At 40.3% G+C, this 11567-nt stretch overlaps 1 long non-coding RNA gene across 1 annotated transcript; it reads left to right on the forward strand.

Moving 5' to 3' along the window:
• Nucleotides 1-35: 35 nt before the first annotated feature.
• On the forward strand, nt 36-5764 carry LOC147756125 (uncharacterized). Its single transcript, XR_015326081.1, has 3 exons — nt 36-1402; nt 3571-3778; nt 4749-5764. It is a non-coding gene; the product is annotated as an uncharacterized LOC147756125 (long non-coding RNA).
• Nucleotides 5765-11567: the final 5803 nt, after the last annotated feature.

Genomic DNA, 11567 nt, shown 5'->3' on the forward strand with positions numbered 1-11567 from the left:
CACGAATGCATCCCACAAGCGCCCCCTACAGGCTAATCGAATTGGACGGAAAGGGTTCAACAGCGCAATACTATACATGTGCTATATGACTGTAATCGTATAGATGATATCCAGCGCCCCTGGCGGAAAGTTGAACAATTAATAAAAGAACAGTGCTAAAAACCACCATAACAATAATAGTAAAATGAAGAAAGACCCGCGACGGAAAATAAGTTAGCATAATAACTATTACACACAACAGTCGAAGGACGGATGTATTTCTTAATTTGCATTGGTTTTTTTTTTTTCTTTTCGAATGCAGAATTGCGGCCGCCAAAAAGTACGTTTAGTAACTTTAACAAAAATGCATGTTATAGTTTGCAATATTTACAACATTTACCGTCATCTCTAGATGGATAGCTAAGCATGAATACGGCCTCCCACGCGGCCCCGATTCGGGTCTGATATTATTACTTCATAATGTAAGAAAACATCATCACGCTTATATGCTAATAAAACTTGATATTTTTCAATTACTGTTTCGAGCATTTGGTACAGAAATATATTTTTTTTTTAAACTAAAGTGCAGTATAGTTCGAAATGATTCACGACTGATTAGCATGTGTATGCATGAAGTGACAAAGCAGGTTAGATGCCTCCCTGTATGTATCGTGCATACATAATTTTTACCAAATTCATTTTCAAAACCAAAAAAAAAAACTAGGAAAACTTCACTATAGCATTTATCAGACTAAGTAGTAAGTACTTCTCATTATGAGATCCATTGAAGTAATTCTGCAAGCCTTGAGTTCTCTTAGAGCGATTTTGCTTTATCAAGTGGCTCAATGCGTGGCTTTCCGAGCATGCCATGCTTTCAATCGCATCGACCATTGTTATTGGCTTGGAGCGATAATTTCCATACATACAGGTTTTACTCGACTTGCAGACGTGTCCTTAACCGTATACCGTGTACCTTACAACGTTCAAAGTTCAGAGAAGACGACCTTGAGAAAATGGTGATTATCACCGGAATTGTTATATGCACGACCAAATTATTTATGTGACAGGCACGTGGAATTCTACAGCGTCTATTGGATAAAGACAACAAAATACAATAGGCCTTTAGTGTTTGAATACTTCATCTCTATTTTTGTGGCCCCTTGACAATATTTATTTGAATGCTTTTTTCCGCTCGACATGTTCCCTGTGGTCATTTAGAGAACGTATTAGGTGTACAAAAAACTCGTTCTCAAAAGGACTTTTGAGACTTCGAAGGAAATGTTGAGATCCGCACGCTTTCCTTTTCGCTTGTATGTGCACGACCAGAGAACAGAAGTGAAGATGCTCGACCGTTGCACCCCTTTTTGCCACACGAGGTGCACTCTGACGCTACGTATCATTTTTATAGACATCGCGTGATAAGGTAAGATCAGCAAATTCTCTGAATTATCAACGTAAGTTAACGCTTGTAGCAAAAAAATATTAAACTTATAGCCAGCCAGTGTACTTACAGCGTCATACCGCTTCGCATACTGCATGAGAAGAAAGTGTGAGCGAACCAGACCAATTCTTAGATTCTTAGATCAACAATGAAACAACAGGTAGAAAAAAACAAATGAGTTAATCAGCCGAACACTTCCGTACATGAAGGCTTTCCTGTAGCCACCCCATCCACGTCTGACCTCACTAAGCAGGGACAGAGCAACGATGTTTTCGTCACCGTTATATATAGCACATTTTTATCGGTTTACATATTAAAGATATTTGTATGTATTTCATTCCCTCCTCTTTTCAAAATCATGCTTGAAATGGCCAGATAGATCAGTCAAACAGTACAATTCATTTGGCCGTCGTATTTCGTGCTCGACCTACAGAAATGATGATGATGAGTGTTGCTCAATTGGTGGCGGTTAAGGCTATGTCCACGATACAGCTTAAGACTCCCGGAGGCGGGCTCGATTCTATCGACAAACAGCTGCAACCTCTACAATGCGTAACGGCAGCAGTGACTCGAAACGGTTTCATTGTATGATTGTTTCAATTGACGCGGAGTAACTTATATCAGATGTACTTTATGGACAAATTCAGGTCAAGTAGGAGCGATCAGTTTCGCTCTTTGCCTTGTAGTTTTTATCGTTCAGGATGACCGGGTCCGTCGTGGGCGCAGACTTACCCTACAGAATGTTTTCAGTAAGCTGCGTTTTTTGCCCCGGCCGACTGATACTTACCACCGCCAAATCAACCACAGGAAACGGAAAGTCACCGAACCAGCAGCATAATAAGTACACAGAATGCAAAAATGTACATAGATTGTGCACAGTAAAAATACCTATTGAATGCCGCTTCTCAAGAAGCGCTTCGGGTACCAAAATCGCTTCCTGGATCTCTCTAAAAAAGCAGTATGGAAGAGAGCGAGAGAGAGAGCCCGAAAAAGGACACTGTTACAAGCAAGCGTCCGCTGACGAAGACAAATCTCTACGAGGGCCGCGTAAAATGACACGTGTCCCCTAAGCGGTACTAGCAATTTATGGCTAATTCAATTTCAGCGCAGTTGAACCCCATTTATCTGTCCGCCCGTCTTCCTCCAGTCGCCTCACTATAAGACAGATAACTGTTGTTGTTGTTGTTGTTGTTGGTTGTACCGGATCTTCAACATCACCTGAGGCTAGTTGCCGGTTGATTTCGACGCAGAATCCTGCACAATTATACAGTTATATTCGTATAGGACGGATGAAGCTGAACAGACAGAGGAGATTTTGGTTAAACGGTCATCTAATTGGATCTAAATATCGACGACACTGCATTACTCGTAAGGGGTCGCGCATCTAGCATCGAGCCCCTCCTCCATATGAAAAGGGTGCAGACACCGCATGTACGTATAGATGTGATGGATCTTCAGTCGATTAATACCAGCTACAGATAGACTAGAGAGCTGATAAAGAATCTGAATAGAGCCTCTCGACATTTGAATTACCCATATCACTCATCAGGCAACAATAGTGGCAGGACCACCAAAGGGCTTGTCGGCCCTCTCTCAGCTCTAGTACTGACTCTAGGGCAGCGGTCGCCATATTCGCCATCATCAATATCGACCGGATAAAGTCCACGAGCAAGAATTACAGTTCGCCAGCGAAATCATGGCGTCTCGCCTCCGATGGGTGACCTATATTTGATCACGTTATTTATGTATGTGTGCAAGCTTAGATGTGTACACAGTTGGTGTAGCTCTTGCATGAAACACAGCAGACATTGAATGTATATGTGCATGTATAAAGAACTAGATGGAATATATAGAGAACGACCGGCTATATGTAAGCAGTTTTGTTTGTACAATCGCTGCTTGCCGTACAATACTATCGCCTACCGAATAGCCGTGGCGGTAGAAGTGAAAACTGCCGGGTGTGAGATCGATCGCGTAACGAAAACGTTTACGCTACGAGTAAACTAACAACCCCTCTAATTTCATATTGCCGTAGGAATACGGGCGGGCAAAACGTGAAGTATAACTGTGAAATTGACCTTTATTTAATTATTTACTTTTACGTTTTGATCCGAGGATTGCTTCACTTAGCATCTCCCATTATTTTGCAGCGCTACAATATGGCCGAGGCGATATCTGGCGACGGAGAGGCTATGTCGTTTATCGTGACCAGACTTAAGAAAGCTGATAGCAACAAAATGCAAAATAATCTTAATAGTACTAAAGGACACTATAAAATATGAAGGTATAGATATAGTTGTTGCTGCGAAGTAAGCAGTTCGTGTTGGTTGCCGCGCGAAATCTACCAGTCAGCACCAGGTTCGTAAAACTATGTCATCCGCCCTAAATAATGCCATCCATAAACATCCTCGCTTTACCAGCGAATAGGGCAGTCGACCTAAGGCTTTACAGCCTTTCCCTTATGACCAACAGGTTAGTTTTATGTCGCGCTGCTCTGGATTCTCGTTCGCTCGATCTGGTCCAAAAGTCAGAGACGTTGTTTTATACGAAAAACCTTAGATGTTGCCTGGCAGGCTGGCTCTACGTCTGTGTCGTTCTTGAAACAGCCGAAATGTTGGGCGACACCCGACAAAGGTTCAGACGTTTCAAAAGTCTGGATAATACTATATTATATATAATGGAAACAGTCGTAAATGTTACAGCATTGTTCTTTTTAATCAAATCGAGTCATGTAAAACCCCTCACGGGTTGAATAAGGAGGATCTGTCCATATAGTGTTACATAAAGTAATAAATGCTTTGTTCCAGTAACTGCGTCTAGCCTAGCAAATGGTAATAGTTTCATTTGTAGTTTAGATATGGTACGCACATGGGTGGAATTGTTGATCATCATATAGGAGACGAAATATCGGTTTAACGGTGCTATAATCCTGTAAAATTTCATGACGATCAATTCTACAAAATACGTCAAGATACTTAGCTTTGATGACTACTTGATAGGTTTTTCTTTTCTGAAGACGAAATTCGAGTCACACATCACAAAGACTTTGTACTAATCATTGAACCCAGACATGTTTTCCAGTACATTGGATCTAACTTTAGTTATGCTTAAAATGGAAGGCATGCGAAAAGTATATTAATTAAAGACAGAATGATTTGCTAGCATCAGAAGGCTTTCAAATGTTGCAAGCTGATTTTGGCTGAACATGTCGCGTATAACGTTGGTCATCACGACAAATGCCATTAAGGCCCATACATTAGGACTTTACGGCCCTGTCGATTAAATCCTTTTGCTAAAAATAACCTTTACTAATAATGTCTACTTTCAGTATGGTGTTGGATAAATTTCCACAAGGTCAGCAGATACTTGGGCTGCCGGTAAGCGTTTTTAGCAGTGGGATCGGGCCTTTTCCAGATGTGCCCTGTTTCCCGTGGCCGGTGCAAATCAAATTGCCGCCACCCCCTCCTCCGCCCTCTGCCTTTCCCAAATACAGTAATGGATTCGTACATTTAACTGGTACTCTATATAACAACATTAATCGGTATCATATACAAATCCACATGCTAAAAAGCTTGCTTGGGGGGAAAGGACTATTATTTATTATTGGATTTTTCTGGCAAATAGGATTCAAAACGTACCGTGAACGACTGATCGACGACAGTGACAAAAAACAATAGTATTATGCAAATTACGCGTTTGGATCTAAAAGAGGACGCTTTTGTCTGGCAGAAAAGCCTCGCCTCAATGAACTCTCGCCCCAGTTAAAAAAAAACACACACAGATGTCTATGGTCATCATGGCTGTGCACAGGCGTCCACTGATGAAACAACCTGCTTATACAACTCACCGTTTAATTTGTTGGCATACCATTGCCACCGACCGTTTCACGCCAAATCTCCCGAGCTTGGCCTTTAAATAATCTACTAACGTTGTAAAAATTAAAAGTGATAATAAAATTTTGTCTCAGCCACTGCTGTCGTAGCTGCCGTAACTCATGCGTTGACTCTTTGAATAAGATACAGAAAAAAGAAAAGAGCTTTAAGTCATAGAGTTGTGTCACACTAATTATCCTAAATCAGATGTGAAGAAGGGCAGCGGGGGTAAATCTAAGCGAGCGATCGAATAGATTGAGATATTTCGAATGCAGTAGACGCCCTCTCCGACCATTGACATAATGCGAAGTGCGAAGACTGTTCATTATTTTACCAACTGTGTGGCTAGATTGCCTTTTTAATACAGAATTTTGTATTTGATCGTTACTTTGTTGTGAACATCTTCTGCTGTCGACAGAAAGATGCGAAGAAAAACATTAGCTGTGCGATATTCTTTTCAATCTAATAAAAGTTATCCTTATTATCTTATTGTAACATATTGTTTTGCATATACAAGTATTATTATTTTACACAGAACCACCGATACCATTTACGCTTACGTTTGTTCAAAGTTTTAATTCAGAGCTAACTCAAGCTATTGTATTATAGGAAACTGTTCGTTTTGTCTGTCGTATGTTCCCCGATTACTTAACGTCAGCGTACATTGTATACCTGGTCTGTTAACGTATACGTGACTCACTTTAGCTAGATTAATTGTACAAGCAGCTGGACTGGGCTTCCCAAAAGGACCTTTTCTTTAAGTTTGCGCTTCGTGACATTCAAGGAAGACAACGAGATAGATACGAACTAAGGTGGAGCTGGCGACTACTGGATCAGTTATCGTAGTAACTAAACCTGTCACACTCTAGTTGTCAGAGACAACTAACCTGCCTTCTAACTTCTACGATGCTTGTTCCAGGTCTATGGCTCGATTTTATATAACTTAAGGTTTACACATATATAAATAGCTGTTTTCATGCCAGCCAAATGTACGCGCTTTGTGTCCTTTCAGCAAAGGACGAATACGCTTTGTCTGGCCATAGCTTCAAGCTCGATAGCGCTAACAACGGAAGATTTTTTAGACGGAAAATGGAATTTGTCGGAAAAACCATTTTTTACACAGCGACCATGCACCTCGCAAAACCTTTCTACGACGTATTATTATATAAAGATTGAATTTGTATCGATTTGCCCTCACGTTGAAAATTCACAAGGAGTTCTAACAGAGGAAGTAATCTGTGCAGTACCTGAGAACATATGAAAGAGTCCAAATGCCTCTGGTTTTCTCTGATTAGAAAGTAAGGTTTATCGTATGGTACTGTCTTTAATAATAGACCGTCAAATTCGTAGTTAAAATGATTACTGTCAACCTTTCGTTCGAACCCAAAGGCCAAACGACGTTATTCGTTAAGAATATTACAAACAACCTGTATATAAGCTGTAAACACAGCTTTCCTAGTTACGCAAGCGAACGTTTCAAGATCTTACATTAATCCTTTCGGGTCGTGTCCGCTAATGTAGCCCCCTGTACTGTCCCCAGTCTAAGATAAAGGCTAAATCTCATCTTGAGCTCTCTAAATCCCTATCTCAGCGGAAATAAATTGACTATCAACATTTCAACTTCTGCTTTTTGCTTGCGGTCTGTTCGAGTTGTATAAAGCTTCTTTGATCAAGTCCTTAAGTCCGAAAAATCGGCCTATTTCTATGAGCGCCAAAACAGAGTATTGCTAAGAGAATCAATAATAGATTTTCGAAAGTGCAATCCACGCTCCAAGATATGACCGCAGTAATATGTCGCCATACATATTAGTATCAAAATATGAGCCTGCTTTAGGGCCGTTCTTTGACCAGTTTTTGGGGTTGGTTCCATTATTCGGTATAAGCATACACGAAATTTTTATCAGAGATTCGCTGATGCTTAGCATACTTCCTGGATAATAGTAAATGCCCATTATTTGCTCGTCATCGAGCTTGAAAACTAGATAAACACCTTTGTATATTATACATGTCCACTTATCGTTCGCTGGAACACCATTCGACAGAAGCCGATATGAGTATGCACAAAAAAGATAACTCCTGTGTTTTTGGACAGCCACCCTCGTGCTGGGTTGGACGTGCTGGAATGTTTTGTCTTGTTTACATTAAACGGCATTTACTTTCGAAATGTCATTGACTCGAACTTTTTCAAGTGGTTTCAAGTCTTCAGGCAAGTATTACCATATATTTGAATTACCATTTACGGCGGTGGCTTTGAAAGCATATGCGGATTTCCCAAAGACAGCCATTTTGTTCTAGTCATCTACCACGTACCATAATAGATTAGGATGATTAAAAAAAAGTAATGTTTTCATGACGTAATGTTATGTAACGTGCTTTCATCAAAATTCAACCCCTTCATATTATATACTCTATTGCGATCGTTATACGTTATTCGTACCAAAACTAAATGGGGATATCGTTAACTTAGATGGAGTGTGTGACTGGCCTTGATTATATGATTTTAGATACTCATATTTAACGTGAAGGTTTGTATATCGTCTACAAAAAATGCGGAAGAACGTAACCTGACTGATTCTTAAGTTATCCTTCTCATCCCCTATTGTCCAGTTTAAGATGAATATGTACTAGGGTAGCTCTTCCGTGCTATTCCATTTGTGACGAAATCCGTTATTCCCCTCCATACTATTGACCTTAAAACGTTCTTGTTGCTAGTAGGTCAGTTGTAGTTCGCGATTCCTCTTCAAGGTCTATTTTGCATTCGAGAAGACGCGGACGCGCAGTCGACGCAGGCAAAAAAACTGTTCCGTATCGCTACATATCTCCCATGGCCTACCCCCTAATCCGTCATGGAGTCAATGTAACATCTACCTGTAAGTTACCACACGTGTGTGAAACATGACTTGCTAATACTCAATGACGTTTATTATTTTTGATTACCATGTGCAAACTTTTCTTTGGATAGCAAGGGAAATCGATCAGGTATCAGAATTCAAGGCTCATTGAGCCTTGTACTAGATAGCGTTTTCGTTAGCTAGCCATTAATACGCATAGGCAATGTAGTCCCATTCGATGTAGCTTGATTTCAGTCAACATTTGCTATCACCTACGCTTGGGCTGGGTTATTATATTGGTTGCGTATTGTTCTTGTTACGAATTATCCTTCACAGTGGATCGATGGACAGCTAATCACAAGGCAAGAAATTCATTTTGATTCACCTTTGAGTACAAGATCAGCAAAGGGGTCACGTATCTGTGACGTTATCCATGACGAAGATAAATTTGCGTTGCAATTTGGTACCCTGTTCCACATAGGCCGCGAACACTTGAGGCCATTAAGGCTTCCCCCATTGGCTTATCCAGAATACCAGTGTAATCATGGCTTCATGCTTCCGGACCAACATAGCGAAAATACAGGATTTGTTTGTTCAGCGCACCGTGAATCCGGTAACACTTTACACTTCATTCTGGGCTCAATGCGATTGAATGAAAATATCTGTAACTCAAATAAATACAAAGTGTTGCCTGTTTCAAGGCTCTAACTAAATTAAGTAAAATTCATTACTAACACTCTTATAGATCTTAGATTATGGGCCGTTCGTACGGCTCTGAACTAAGCTTCACGAAGAAAAAAATAATAGTATTTGGATGCTATTCAACGCAAGTTTGTAATCGGTATTCTATAATTGTCATACTAAATCTTGACTGCGACGAAAATGCGTCGGCAGAAAGTATTCCCACTATATTATACAATACGATTGATATTTTTAAAGTCAGTTGATAATCATTTCCATCAGAAAATTCAAATGAGTCTAACGTACATGCAGATACTGTAGGAAGATCTCCTTTATAGGCATAACGAGAAAAAAAAACAGCAAAAAGACCATGGCTGTTTTCTTTGAAAGCTCCCTTTGACGAAAGAAGCCCTTGGCCCCGCTGTCACTCAAATAGAGTACTATATCGAAGAAGCGTACGGTCCATTCAGAGAAATCCACAGCTGAAGCTCATTCTACATTTACCTGAATCTGATCATTTATTGATCGCATAAAATATTGCCGATTGATTTATGTATGATAAAAATTGAAAAAAAAATGTTTGTGTCGCTCTCGCGAAAAAAAACCGTTATTGTTTACATAAGAAAAGGCTCTTTCCTACCTGCTTTCGTACTCATGGACGGAGTACCTGCTTTCTCGATAACATGGCTAACCAATGTTTTATAGTGCACGCCGCAACGGGCACAATGGCAAACCATTAGCTCATCCATAAAATTGCAATGCCTCTTCAAAAGCAATGAACATAACGCGGCGTAAAGCACGTTTATGGTGATATAAGCAGTGTTTATACAGGCAAACAATATGGTTAGAGGGCGCACGTTTGCTAACCGCATTCTTACACTAAAGCTATTGAGAACAACATTGAGTATATATTAGCTTAATTAGAAAGCAACGGCGGTCTCATTTTTAGATGTTCGTTCCTTATACTTGTTCATGATTTGTTTACTTGTGTGTATATACCTCCTGCGCACGTGGTAAACGGAACTCTATCTAAGTTCGTGTGTCTCTCAAAAATAATGCGCATTTTGCCGAAACTTTTATCAGTCATTACGGTCAAATACAGTAATTCACTGATGACAATGAAGAGGATGCTAAGAACAGACTGGATAAGCTCTTCGACATCGGACTTGAAGGTTCCTGACAAAACGAAATAAATCAATTGGCTGCATGGCAATAGGAGGTCGTAAAGAGTGATAGCGAAAAAAACTTGTCGTTAAGTTATGTCGTTAAGAGATGCTTTCTGTTCTCAGCAACCCATGATTGGATCCAAAGGAAGTTCTCTTCAGTATCTGCCAAGAGTTACTGACAACTGCAGTTATATTAATTAATTCTAAAAAACTGTAGGTAAAGAATATTTTATTAGAAAGTAACAGCTAAGGAAACGAAGCTAACTAACTTGTAGAAAACTTTTACCTATAGCGACTTGTCCTAGAAAGCTTTGGGATGCTTTGATGTTGTTATTGCTTGGAAGCGTTTGAGTCTTGGTAAATGTACGTGTTTTTTGGATGACAAAGAAACTGAAAACCGGGCGATACAATTGAGAACGTAATTCGAAAATGGTTCCCGTTGTGGACTTTGCATAAATTTTCCTTGGTCATTTGTGAAGTTGAGGCGTTCCGATAAGCGCACGTTTTGCAGATGTCTTCCCCTGCCCAAGTAAATGACGGGCCTTGGTGATTTCTTCGCTGAGCCGTACAGAGGGCAGCCTGGTCCCGCGATTTCGTTTCAATCAACTTCTAGAGGGTTAGGGAGACGTGCTTGGCCTGTCGAGTAGATTACGCCATCTGGACAATAAGACTGATGTTTCTCGATAATATTGAGCTTCATTTGGGACTGCAATTATTAGATGAAGCCGAATGTTTAAAGGAAAAAAGAAAAACGCGTCTGCACTTTCGGCAGTATGAATGACCACGTCTACCATTCTACAGTTGAACTTAGACGAAGAATTTTGCCAAGATACTTTAGTAATATATGTTTGAATCAGACACAATAAAATAGATTGATCAAAATTAACTCAGGACACAAGTTGCTCTGACGAAAGCAAGATGGAGTACTTTACATGATTACTATTTCGAATGCTCGACCGCAAATGGGAAGTCTTCTCTTCGAAATACGTCGAGCCCGTGCGTTTGCTTACGATCAGATGGTGAATCTATCACTACGTTCTTATAGCCTGATCTGCCAGAAGAAATAACGGTTAAAACATTGCTCAGGCCACTAAACATCGGCCCGATGCGCTGTGGAACGTTTATATTCTGCCCCATCACTAGATAGCCCCTAACTCGAACCCTAGCGTTTGTTTTTTAGAGGGCGCCACCTACAAACGACGGAATGCTAGCAGCAGACGATTACCCATGCTTCAGTGGTGGTCGCAAGAGGTAATATGGTTCTCGCAGTAGGGACGGCAAGGAACCGGAAATAAGCTTCCTATAAGCTTTGTTTATGCAGTTACACGTTCACATTTCGCAACAGTCAAGTCCATAGCATTTCTAAAAATACTGTATTTTACTGACCATTTGTCTTGCCACTAGCAACAAACTCTGTGGACCTTCGCTGTATGAATAAATCAAATACGAAGGTAAAAGCAGCAGGCTACAAGGCTCGAGGACACCTAAGGAGCAAGCGGAGTTTGAAATGAAAAAGTAGTACACATTCAAATTCTACTATCTATGCAAAATGCATAAATTTCTATCGGCTTTATAGGTACTAAATAAAAAGACACAC

The sequence above is a fragment of the Varroa destructor genome, unplaced genomic scaffold, assembly GCF_002443255.2.
Source record: "Varroa destructor unplaced genomic scaffold, Vdes_3.0 BEIS01000004.1, whole genome shotgun sequence".
In the NCBI taxonomy this organism is placed as follows: Eukaryota; Metazoa; Arthropoda; class Arachnida; order Mesostigmata; family Varroidae; genus Varroa; species Varroa destructor.